Source organism: Callorhinus ursinus, unplaced genomic scaffold (assembly GCF_003265705.2).
Source record: "Callorhinus ursinus isolate GAN/ISIS: 27379988/994484 unplaced genomic scaffold, GSC_fseal_2.0 scaffold45, whole genome shotgun sequence".
NCBI lineage: Eukaryota > Metazoa > Chordata > Mammalia > Carnivora > Otariidae > Callorhinus > Callorhinus ursinus.
This window is the reverse complement of record NW_027397107.1, coordinates 1554508-1567037: the sequence shown is the minus strand read 5'-3', so window position 1 is coordinate 1567037 and position 12530 is coordinate 1554508. Positions and strand designations below refer to the sequence as shown.

The window sequence follows — 12530 nt, the reverse complement described above, 5'->3', positions numbered from 1 at the left end:
ATTTAACTGGGTGTTTGTATTTTCATTGGCTGAACTTAGCAATCCCATGTCATATATACAGCGAATATTTTTTTTCAGTTTGTCACTTTTTAACTCCGCTTATATATTTTTTCAATAAAGACATTTGTTTGTATATTTTATAATCCCATCTATTAGTTTTTTCCTTGATGGTTTTGTGATATATTTAGAAAGGTTCTCACAATCCCAGCTCTGTGACAAATACTCATCTATATATCCATCTTATTATTTTTTGGCTTCACGTTTTTGCATTCGCTATTCGATGGATTTTGGAATTTATTTTGCTCTAGAGAGCTAGGTAGAGAGTCAGTCCCCTCTAATTACGGTCCACTCAAGCCAATATTGTTTTTTGAAGAATTCAACCATTCTGTCCACTTGAAGTGCCACCATAAACACCACGATTTCTCATGTACTGCCGACTCTGGTCTCTTCACCCTTCTGCAGTGAACTCATCCCCAGGCCAGGAACATGCTGTTTTAATTACTGCTTTGTGAGAAGGGCAGTGTCGTGTGATGGAGGGTTGGCACGGATGCCTGACTCTGGAGGCCCCGACCCTCCGCTGCTGTGTGACCTCATGGGGGATATTTGCCCTCGGGGCCTGCATTTCCTTACCTGAAGGTGACAGCAAGACGGGGTCTGCCTCACAGGGTTGTGAGGTTCCACAGACATTCGTGCATGTGAAGCTCTTCCTTGAACAGTAAGCCCTGAGTCGCTCTGTTGTATTTATTCATTCACGCGGGCGCGTTCTTTCCTGATCTCATCCCTGGTGGCCCTCCTGCTCTTCTTTATCAACCTTGCCATTGACCCTGCTCTCTTTATACTTCCACAGGAGACCTAGAATCACTAACCTCAAGTTGAAAACAAAATTCTACCTGGAATTGGAAGGAGATTGTATCGAATTTACCAAGACCATGTGATAAGTTTACTATGTTCACTTCTTGTCCAAGAGTAAGGATTGTGTCCTAATAGATTCAAGTTTCTTTAGTCCCCTAGTAAAGAACAGGTGTTTTCTTTCTTTCTTTTTTTTCTTACAAAGTAGACCATATTCCCTTATACGTTTATATTCCCAGCTATTTATGGTTTTGCTATTAGTGAGGATGGGATTCTCCATTTCCATTCGCTACGGTTAGTAAGCGCCCAAAAACACTGCTAATCTGGTATGTTCGTTTGACAGCAGGCCAGTTCGTTGAAAAGGCTACTATTTCGATCTGCAGTTTGGATTTTCCAGCTGGACCATCCCATGCACTGCAAATAGCAATCGTTTTCCCTGCTTTCCAGTTTTAAAAAAGGCAAAAAAAAAAAAAATTTTGGCTTTACAAGACACAACCTGAGGCTTTCACACCATTTTTCTTCTGTTGTCTAATTGCATTGACCGGACTTTGCAAACCGGCCCGGGTCTCCCTCCCAACTTTGATGGAAACGTTCTTCTCGCTATGAAGCCTGATGCAGGCGGACGCTGCCGGAGACACCGGCGTCCCCGCCAAGCGAACCTCTTGAAGGCAGCGCGTTGGAAGAGCGGTGGCTCGGCGGCGCACCTGCCAGGGACCCGCCGCCCCCTCCCCAAGCCCCCTACCCGCCGCCTGCCAACCCCTCGACGCCCCCTCCCCGCGCGCCCGCTCCCCGCGCCGGGTGCCCCCTCCCTGCACCACCCCCTCCCGCCCCCCCTCCCGGCGCCCCCTCCCCGCGCCGGCAGCGGGTGAAGTTTCGCCCTGCGTTTCCGCTTGAACGGCATCCAGCTGCCTCGCCTTTAAAACGCCGGGGCGCCCGCGACTCCGCTCACAGCCCCTGTCGGCAGCCGGGCCGGGCTCGCCCGCTCCGCCCGGGCGCTGACTCAGCCGCAGCCGCCCGCCGCCCGCCGCCCGCCGAGCCGGGCCTGGGCTGCGCCCCGCGCCCCAGCCCCGCAGCGGGCGCCCCGCCGGCCCAGGACCCGCGAGCGCACGGGACCGCCTGGCCAGGTAAGGAGCGCCGGAGCTCCCCGGGACCCGCCGCCGCGGCGTCCGCGCCGTGAGCCGGGGCGTCCCGGCCGGGCCCCGGAGCCAGCCCGCCGGCCGCGAGCGCGGGTCCGCACGCTGGGGTCCAGCCGCGCGCCGCCGCCGGGGCCCGGGACCCCTCGCCCGGCCTCTGAGCCCGGGGTGCGCGGCGGTCGGCGGGCAGGGAGGCCCCGGGGCGCGGTGCCGGGGGAGCCGCGGTCGCCGGTGAGGCTGCGGGCTCGGGGCTCCGGAGCGGGGAGCTTGCGCGGTGCCCGGGCGCCCCCCTCCCACCCGGACCGAGCCGCCCCTTCCTCCGCAAGGGGCTCCTCGGCCCTTTTTCCCGGGGCGGGGGGCGGGAGGGAGTGTGAGTGAAACCGAATCAAAGTTACAAATTCCTTCTCATCAAGTTCTGTGCCTAAAATCCGGTCCCTGCTTGTGGCTGACAGTCACCGGGAAGAGATCTTGCTCAGTGTCGCTGACGAAGGTCACAATTGATGTAACTTCTGGGAAAAGTTCTGTTGGTGGCAGCTTTTTTAAAAGGTCAAGTCTCAGTGGGATTTTGTCCTGATCTACAGCGAAAAGCCTAACGCCATCTTTCAAATCTTTTCCCTGTTATCAGTGCGGAGAATGCCTCTGGGAGGTATTCTGGGGAATGCATTATGGAACTCAATTCTGTAAGAGAGTCTCTAGTGCCCACAGGGAATGTTCTGGAAGGGAGAGACTGTCAGGAAGGACCGCGGGGATGCACCTTCTCGCTAGATTCTCAGTAAGGTCACAATGTGGCTTTGGACCCAGAGATAAGTCCCCCAAGCAGGCCTCGCTGGGAAAGGTTCTGCTCCAATCCAAGTCTGCATCAGCTCAATCCTTAGGTGGGTCGCCCTGAGCCTCCCCGGAGTCCAGCCAGAGGACCAGAGTATCTGGCTTGGCAGTGCGATGCAGTCTTACTCTTTTATGTCACATCGGTGTCCAGTGGATTAGGGGGTCTATGCCTGGGGGCTGGGGGGCTCAAGTTCTCTTCCTGTCCTTCTGCCTCCTGAAGGCTCCCCTTGAGAGGAATTGTACTAACCTGATGTGTGGTCCTCGAAAACCTGCAGAAAGGCCTTAGGCCATCATAAAGCCAAATATCCAAGGCCTTAGATGTGACTTACAACTTGGAGTTGGGTGAAGGTTCCATTTTCAGGGATGGCTCAGCATAAGACCCAGCTTTGAGGACCCACTAGGAGGGAAGTTGTGCAAGCAAACACTTCTCTCTGGAAAACTGCTCTGAAACTGGTAACTTCACATTTATCTAAAAGAGAAATTGAAGGTAGGCTGTTCATTTATTCAGTGTAATGTTTGCATTAATATGCTCCTGTCTTGGACGATTAATTCCCCCAATCACTTCTTTTCGGCTGTATTTATTATTTATGAACAACATGCAAGCAATGAATGCATGAAGTATGAGGTGTCTCTGAAGTCAAATGACTTTGGAAAATTGTAGCAAACTTCTGGGCGTTAGATATTTAAAATGAAAATTTACATGGAACGAGGTTACGGTGAAATAAAGACTTTTTTTTTTTCAATAGTATGAACCTTAATTAGCTTGGAAGAAAAGTAGTTTGTCTAGATGTTTAGTGACTGCTTATAAGTTGTCATATATTGAACGGCTCATCTTTCCAGTTTATTTCCTTCCTGGGCTAATGAGGGAGGCAGCCATTCTGAATAGACTGCCTTGCTAGTTAATCTTTCTCCAACAAATATTTACACAACCGGATTACACTACCATAGCACAGACTCAAAAGCTGCTAAGGTGGTTTGTGCACAGTGTCTCTCAAATTCAACCGTGTTTCCATGATTGAAGTGGAAAATGGTGGATGTGGTATCAAGGACAATGTCCTTAAATTCTCCTGTCCAGCCACACTAGAAAGAACAGTGTTTATAAAATTGACAAGGTTCCAAGACTCTGAGGCTAATGCTTCTAATAAGTTCTGCTATGAAGGAAGACCATAATGAATGAATTTTGGTGTCGAAGGCTCTGGCACGGGTCCATGTCCGTGAATTCTTGAGCTGACTGAGGTTCCCATGAACGTTGGAAGTGACAACATTTTCAACTACTCCAATGGTTTTGGAAGAAAATATTCCTAAAGTGCATTACGTGCTTCCTACAATCCGAGAGCTGGCTCATGGGCATCCAGACATTTCCTGACGACTCAGGATCAGCCCCGCGAACGTCCGTTCTCCGGTGTCTTCGCAGGGAAGAAAGAATCCCGACGCTTGCAGCCGACAGGTCAGCATTTGCTGTGGGCTCTGCCTCGGTCAGGTGACTGTAAGCAAGTTGCCTTTTGAGCGTCAGTCTCTCGTTTGTAAAACCCAGGAGAACTGGTATCTGAAAGTCAGTTTCACTTGTGAATACGTACTGCATGCTAAGCGCTGTTGGCATCTAATTCCCAGGGGGCAGTTCTCCTGGGAGCACAGGGGCGACTCAACTTACCCGTGTCGGTTCGGGGGAGGAGAGCTGGTATTCCCAACCGGGCTCCTCTGGCCGTGAAGCCTGGGCTCTTCTCACCAGCGCTGCACCTGTTCTGGGAGGAGGACATCCCTGATGGAGAGTCTGCACTCAACGCACAAAAGGGTATTTGCCCTTAGCTGTGATTGCCAGTTGCACTTTGTGAGGGTGAAGTGAAATCAGCTAATGCGTACAGAGGCCGCGGGCGAGGTCCCTCTGACTGGTCTCTATCATGGCTGGTTGTTGCACAGAAGCTTCTAACTCCTTCTGAGACTCAGTCTTCCCGTTTGTAAACTTAGGACGCCGTTGCCTTCTTTGCTGGGTTATTGTGGGAATCATCGTTGAGGACGTAGCTGGTGCTTTGGAAAGGAAGTCCTGTGAACCTGCCCTTCCACGGTCTGCGCTCTCTCCACCGTGGACATCAGAGCTCAGTGGAGATTCCTCTGCGTTCTCTTGAACACGTGCCCTGGTGGCTGGACATTTCTGGAGAGGTCCTTGCTGTGCCCCCAAGGTCAAGGATGTTTCAAGCCCTTCCAGGCAGAGACCCCCTCAGGGAACTTATTTCAAGGGAAACATAGAAGGACACTGTCCTCCATGGAAGAGATGAGGTTGGGATTCCTAATCCCAGAATCCCCAGCCGCCCCTCACCCCCTGAGCCACTCGCTCCCTTGGGGCCCCTGTGGCACAGAGGGGCTTGCACGAGCATGAGCCCCCCCTGAGCGTGCTTGGGGTTCCGCCTCACCCCTGCAGTCCTGTCCTGCCCGGACGCCGCCCAGGACTGTCCTTGCCTCTCGCTTACGGTGCAGCCTGCAAACAGAACAGGCGCCTCCCCAGCCCTCTCCTCTGGGCCCACACCGTCACCTTGACCTTCACGTTTTTACCGTCCCGATGGCAAGGACAGGCACAGACCGAGGGAGGAAGAGACCTGGCACGTTCACACTTAGACTAGAGCTCCTTCCACTTTCCCGCTGAAAACCACCAATGACCCCAAAAGGAATGTGCCCCTGGGGCCTCAGTAAAGGGTCTCAAGGCACACATTTCATGTTCGGTTTATGGGGCTACACTCTATTTTTTTATGTTTCAAATTTAAAAAATTCTTTATCTTTCAGTTAAAAATTTGTTTTGTTCTACTCCATAATTTATCTTTGCTTAATATAAAGCCAGGCAGCCCAGGGGCGCCCACGTGGCTCAGTTGGTTAAGCATCCAACTCTTGATTTTGGCTCAGGTCTTGATCTCAGGGTTGTCAGATCGAGCCCCATGTCAGGCTCTGTGCTGGGTGTGGAGTCTGCTTAAGATTCTCTATCCTTCTGCCCCTCCCCAACCAATAAAGGAAGGAAGGAAGGAAGGAAGGAAGGAAGGAAGGAAGGAAGGGAGGAGGGAGGAGGGAAAGAAGCCCAGCACCACTCTGGGAGGCAGTGCCCTTGACCCCTGGACCACACTGCAGCCTGCTCAGGGTATGCATGCCCCAGGGAGGGAGGCTGAGCCCTCGGCCGTCTGTCCTTCTTCTAAAAGATCCATCTCCTTGCCCCTTGGCCCCATGGAACTCATGGACCCCAAAATGGCATTTCATCCATGTCCTTGGGATGGTGTGATGACAGACACCCCGGAGTTCACCCTACAGATTGCAACAGGGTCAGAAAGGATCATGCCACCCCTCCTGCAATCCAGGCCGGGAGCGGTGGGGACTGAACTACAGTTCTTTCCACGGACATGAATAGGGATGTATGTTTGCAGGCTCGGGTGGCCACGATGAGTTAACCAGAGGTAGTGGTCACGATGACCTCTGTTTGCCGTCCAGGGGTCGGCGTTGGTGGCCAATAGCAGCCTGGGGCTGTTTGGCCTTGAAATCATACCCAGCTCCCTCCGGCCACCCTGACTTCTCCTTGGCTCAGGTGGAGCTCCCTGTGTTCTAGAAGACTGCAGATTTATGGCACACTCTGTCATGCCTCCTTCCCTTGCCCAGAGCAGACTGCTCATCCATCATGACGTTCTTTCCCACAGAGCCGGAATGGGGCCTCAGAATCTTTCTCAACAATTACCTGGGGCCGGCTCATGAAATGGCATCGAGTTGGGACTGTAGGCAATGAGGCAGTGAGGGGGAAGGTGACAGCCCCCTCACCTTTCCCCTGTGCCCCCCCGCTAGCCATAGGGGCATTGACGAGGACTCCCCGCGTGCAGCCCAGCCCCCACACTCACCAAGACGGTGTGTCATGCACCTGCAGGGAGTCCCGATGCCGTGCTGCTGCTGGGCCTCGGGGGCCCCATCTGTGCCGCCCCAGGTGTAGCTCGTACAGCCAGGACGCTGTATTAGCCTCCGGGGCCGCCCCAGACTGGGGGCTGCCACCCAGGGACGTACCTTCTGACGGTCCTGGAAGCTACAAGTCCAGGATCGAGGTGTTGGCAGGGCTGGTTTGTTCTGCGGCCCCTCGCCTTGGTCTCTCCTCCCCCATCCTCCCAGGGTCCCTCCTCTGTGCACGTGCGCGTCCTCATCTCTTCTTACATGGACCCCCGTCAGTCGTCTGAGGTTAGGGCCCACCCATCTGACTCCATTTTACCCTAATCGCCTCTTTAAAAGACCCTTCTCTGGGGGCGTCTGGGGGGCTCCGTCGGTGAAGTGTCCGGCTCTTGACCTCAGCTCAGGTCTCCATCTCAGGGTCCTGAGTTAGCCCCACCGTTGGGCTCTACGCTGGATGTGGAGCCTACTTAGAAAAAAAAAAAAAAAAGTAAAAGACCAAATACATCTGGAGACTATTCTCCAAATACAGTCACGTTCTGAGATGCTAGGGCTAGGAGTTGAGCATATGAATATGGGGGGCAGGGGCCACCAGTAAGTCCACAACAACTGATGGAATGGGACTTGAACTTGGCCTGTTTGTAGCTGACAGGGTGCTGTCCAAGCTGGCACGGCAGTGAAGGCCCACGCCTGGGGACAGCCTGGGGACAGCCTGGGGACCGCCATAGCACCAGGTCCCTGGAAGGGACCTCCATCACTAGTGTGGCTCAATAGTATGGCTGTTCAGCCCCCTCTCCTCTTGGAAGTAGTCTGTTCCCTCTCTTACTAACTGATGCTTGAGAGGGGCGCCCTTCAGGGGGCCAGTGGGCTGGACAAATAGACATCTGGACTCAACCCCCAGCATGTGACCCCGGGCCCATGGGCAGTCACCGCGAGTGTCCCCCTTCCCTGCAACCTGTGTAAAATGCTGCTACATTCCTTCTCGGTGTCCACAGAAGAATAGAGACATGTCGCCAGTTTTGGTAAACTGAACTTTGAAAATCCTGCCTCTTCCCAGAGGCCACATCTCCAGAGAGCAAGGACATTACTGTTCATCAGTACGTGTGCCCAGTGACATTTAACTCTCCTGAAATTGTCTTTGTGTTCAGCAATGTGTGTGACTTCTGAGAATGCTCCTTAGATACTGGGTGTCTACGTTCATGTGGGGAGAGTGGATTTGCACGGTCTCAGGGGCCAGACTGCTGTCCAGAGTTGACTTCCCTCTTCCCAATGCACCCCACCCACCCCCACGGTCCCCCCACCTCAGAGCAGGTGTTCCCCCACCTGTGACTCCGAGGAGAGAACTTGCAGGCGTCTCAGAAGCAGAGGTGGTGGGGGATGAGGGACAGTTTAAGGAAAGGTCTTCCCACATGTGGAATGGGGCCGGACGGCGGAAGGCGGGAGAGACGGTGACCCAGTCATGAGTACCTCAGCGGGTCGAAGTCACAGATTACAGAACACTCGAGCTACTCTCCCAGGGGAACACGAGGGCCTCTGGATCCAGATCTTGACCCCGCCACTTACAGCCATGGGACCAGCGAGAACCCCCCCCCCCCCACTGCTCCGAGCTCCGAGTTCTCCCAGGCAAATGGACGTATGAGTGCTGACCCCCTAAATTGTGGGAAGAGCTTACGGAGAATATATAAAACTCCTGAGTGCCGTGTGGTCACGCAGCAAGTCTGGAGAAGCGTGTGTGGAGCCTGGATCTGATGATAGAGCAGAACTTCCACTGCAGGAATGCTCTGGAAGCTCCTTACAAAAGGCACATTCAGAAGCCAGCCTGGCAGCCCGGACCCAGACCTGCCCAGCACAGAGCTGGCTGTGCACATTCTTGAACAAGCTTGGCCCGACCTGATGAGGCACACTGAACTCGAGAAGCTGAAGTTCAGGGATGACCAGCCCTGCCTGGAGAGGGGAGCGCAGTCCGCACACTTGCCTGGTTTAAAGGACGCAGCCCTGGAAGGCCCCCCGCCAGCAGGGTCTGGGCAGAGCCGGGAGCCCCGTTTCTCCATGAGGCTCCAGAGAGACGCACAGTAACTCCCCCAACGGGCTTCCCAGCAGTTCTTCCTTCCCTGTTTGCCACGAGAGCCACGGCTCAGCAGCCAAAGCCTCACTGTCCTGTCTGAGCCGGCCCTGCGGAATCACGGAAGGACACACGGCAACCCCCGGGGACGGAGAGAAACCCTCTTCTCGGCATGATGCGACTGCATCTTTTAACGCTCACCGCTCACTACCAGAAGCCTAGGATTGCTCCAGTTTCCACCTGTGCCGCAGAAAGGTTCTTTCTGTCCGCCTTTGATCCGCCGTGAGGTATTTTTGTCCCCTTTATGGAGAGTGGACTTTGGAATTAGAGACAGGTTGCTTCTTTGGAGGACAAAGATTTGAATAGCTTAATAGCCGAGGGCTTTGGATTCAGGGCAAGAAACGCTTGCCATCTATTTTTAAAGTGTACTCTTCCCAGCAAAATATTTTTTTGATGATTCAAGTTATAGATGGACTTTGTAGAAGTTTCAGGAAATACTGAAAAATGAAAATATCACCTACCTACAACGCCAGGCACACAACGAGCCTTCTCGTGCTTCCTGCAGTTTCTCCCCGCTGCGTGTACCTTTTCTGGGTCTGCGTCTACCTGCTCGTCCGCCTCCGTGGACTTCGCGAGGATGAAACCCCGTCGTCGTGGTCACGAGCACAGGGGGCTCAGCGGTGGCCTGGGGGCAGGGAGCGTGCCGAGGGCTTCGACGGCGGGCAGGGCTGACGCGGTGGGGGCCAGCGCGTGGCGTTTCAGGCAGAGCAGGCGGCAGGAGGGAATCGGGAAGGAGGCACAGAGCCTCGGGGTGGTTTTAAGCTCACCGACAGAGTCCTCAACCCTCCCCTACTGCAGGTGGCATCCAGGGCTCCTCCACATGAGCTGGGGCTGTGGCCGCCTCGACGGGTAGAATGGGGATGGTGGTGACGCTTCTGCCCTCCGCAGCCGAGGCTGGGCTCTGTTGGGACCCTCTGCCACCCCTTGAGCCTCCACGTCCCCGGGACAAAGCCCCCTGTGAGAGGCACCCAGCTGAGCCCAGTCACCCTCCAGATTCAGAGGCGCAGTGATGGGGGTTTCTGAGTAAATCACAACGGCCTGCTCGGGGTGGCGTGTTTCAGTCTTGAGGGGAACACACGCTCCCACAGGCAGCAGGAGGCAGGGTGGGGTCAGAGCCTCGAAGGGCCTTGATGCCCGGGCCCGCCCCGCAGGTGTCGGCGAGGGTCCTCCGCAGGATGCTCGCAAAGACCATCTTCGTGTCCAGGCAGAGCTGGAGGGTTTTAAAGGGGAAGGTGCAGGAAGAGGGAGGGGGGCTGCATGCAGGAGGAGCAGGTGCCTGAGCTGTTAGTCGTGTGGGGACCTGACCCTGAACAGACCTGCTGGCCCCTGGGGCCGCTGTTTTCGCATATGGTCAGGCCTTGTATCCCGGGAAAGTCTGATCCTTCACGCTCAAGGCCAGTGTCTGCAGATCTCCAGGAGAGCAGGTGAGTTCGGAGCAGGGAGTGCCTGAGCTTGGAACCGGCTCACCCTTCAACCTGGCTGGCAGGCTGTTAGCCCCTCTGTGCTCTCCGGGACGGCAGGCCCTCCCCCGACTCTGGGAGGCCGGTGTGCTCATCATCACCCCTGTTCTGCCCATGGGGAAACTGAGCCACAGGTTAAATAAACCGCCCAAGCTGCACTGCTAGTAAACAGGATTTGGGCTGTGATTCCGAAGCCTGCCCTCCATCCTTACCCTCTCTCCCTGTCCATGGAGGCTGCTAGAAGACACAGGGGGTTGTGGATCTGCAAGTGTAGGAGCCTGATCAGTCTTAGCTGAGAGGTGGCATCTGCCGGCCCAGCCTCCCACGGTCCACACTGTGCAGGCTGCCCCTCCTGATGGTCACGTTTATCAGTAATAATAATAAAAGGATGATTGGAGCATCTGTGATTTCAACACATCCTTCACCAGTGTTTCCCCCACTGTCCTGAGCATGGGCCTTTGCCCATCAATTCTCGGGTCTCATCTGTTCATTTGCTTGCTAGGCTCAGAGGAAAGAAAGCGCTAGCAGAATATGAGAAGATTGCTTTCAGTTCAGCAGAAAATAAGCTGACACTTCCAAGGACTCTAAACAGGGAAGGGCAGTTAATAACCGGGGGCTGGATGGCCCCTCTCGTCTCCCGCACACTCGGTGACGACAGGACACCAGCCAGGGACCACGTGGCAGGCTCTGCGCAGAGGCACCCAGAGGTGGCTGAGGGGTGGGGATGGCTGGGCCCGGTGCCTGATGGCGGATGCCCCCAGGGCCCCACACCCTCTTGCTCTCCAGATGGCACAGAGCATCGCAGGCCTGCAGACCCAGCGCTCTGTCCACTTGTCAGAGATGCTCCTCCACGTTCCCTGCTCCACAGACGCCGTCCACCCTGAGAGAGGGGGGTCACTGCCCCAGTGTGCATGGAGGCACACCGAAAACCACCGGTGACCGGTGAGCTAAGCTCCGTTGGAGACTCTGGACCACGTCGTCCTGGCGCTCAGTGGGGAGGCACTATCCCCACGTGGGGGGCAAGGAGAGAGACGCCTTTCCATCTGGACTTTTGCGGGAAAGAAGGCAGATGATAATGCCAAGTAGCCTGGCCTTTGGCCCAGGGCATTTGCGGTGGTTGCTGTCCCCTGTCCTGGGGACTCTGCCAGAGCAGCGTGCCACCCACCTGCAGCCCTCATCACTCCCCCCCTAGTGGCTACACAGGCCTGCCTTTCAGGGCCCCTGGGCCTGCTCCGAAGAGCTTGCCAAGGTGACAGTGGGCACAGGGAAGTGCCTGGCTGGTCACGTGTCTTGGTAGCATTCCTTGGCCAAGTCTGACTTTGCGTCCAGCAGGCTGGGATTGTTCACCTCAGCTCCCAACAGCCAGGCCGCAGAGGCCACCCTCGAGGCTCCCGGGCCCGGCCTTGCTGGCCGAGTGATCCGCAGCCATTCCGGGCAGTGAGGCAGGGGCACTCGGCACGGCGTCCTTCCCGAGTGAGGGGGAGGCGGTTGAGGGAAATCCGAGGTTTGGCAGTTGGGAGCCGTGGTTCATGGGGCCGCAGATCAGCGGGTCCAAGGCTCTTGACTTCCCCGAGCAGCCCCGTGACACGCGCCTGTGGTGGCACAGTGAGCTGCTAATGCAGACAGGGCAGGTGATGCGGTGAGCGTGAGGGCCCGGGGGGATGACACCCACAAGCCGTCCGAGGGGGCACCGGCCTCCACCGGAGCTCCAGCTGCACCTGCCAAGCAGAGAGGGAGGCACCGTGCTTCTGGCTCTGACGGCCTGGCAGGAGCAGAAATGCCGAATTGTACGTAACATCTGCCAAACGGCCAAGTTTTAAAAATTAAAATAAAATTAAACTGAAAGCCATTCTGTAGGCCAAACAGAACATACCTGCCCAAATCTACCACAGGACCCCCGCTTTGTGACCCTTGGAGGAGACGCATCGTCGTGTGGTGGTGTGGGAGGCCCACTGAGGGAACAGACGGTTCCGGGCTGTTCTGGTGAAGAGTAAGCAGGGGGGCCGTGTCTGGCCTCCCCTGCGGGCCCCAGGCTGTCAGGACTCAGACCTTGGCGCCGAGGCTTCCTCCTGCTTGACTTCGTCCCCAGGCTCACGAGCCCCCTGTGGGCCAGGAGAGTTCCTCCTTTGGTGTGCCACCAAATCCAAGCCCGAAGGCAGGGAGTGCAGGATGTCTGCAGGGTGGGAGCTCACTTTGGGGCCACTCCCCACCTCCTGCCTCTCCGCAGAGGGGACGGCCCCC

General features: G+C 55.8%; 1 protein-coding gene across 5 annotated transcripts in view; it reads left to right on the top strand.

The window, feature by feature from the left end:
* The first annotated feature begins 1864 nt into the window (after positions 1–1864).
* Positions 1865–12530, top strand: part of CTXND1 (cortexin domain containing 1) — a 65430-nt gene continuing 54764 nt past the window's right edge. For all 5 annotated transcript variants that reach the window (XM_073882172.1, XM_073882174.1, XM_073882169.1 and 2 more), the window contains exon 1: positions 1865–1973. The gene's annotated coding sequence lies outside the window, so the exon portion shown is untranslated. The remainder of the gene's footprint in view (positions 1974–12530) is intronic.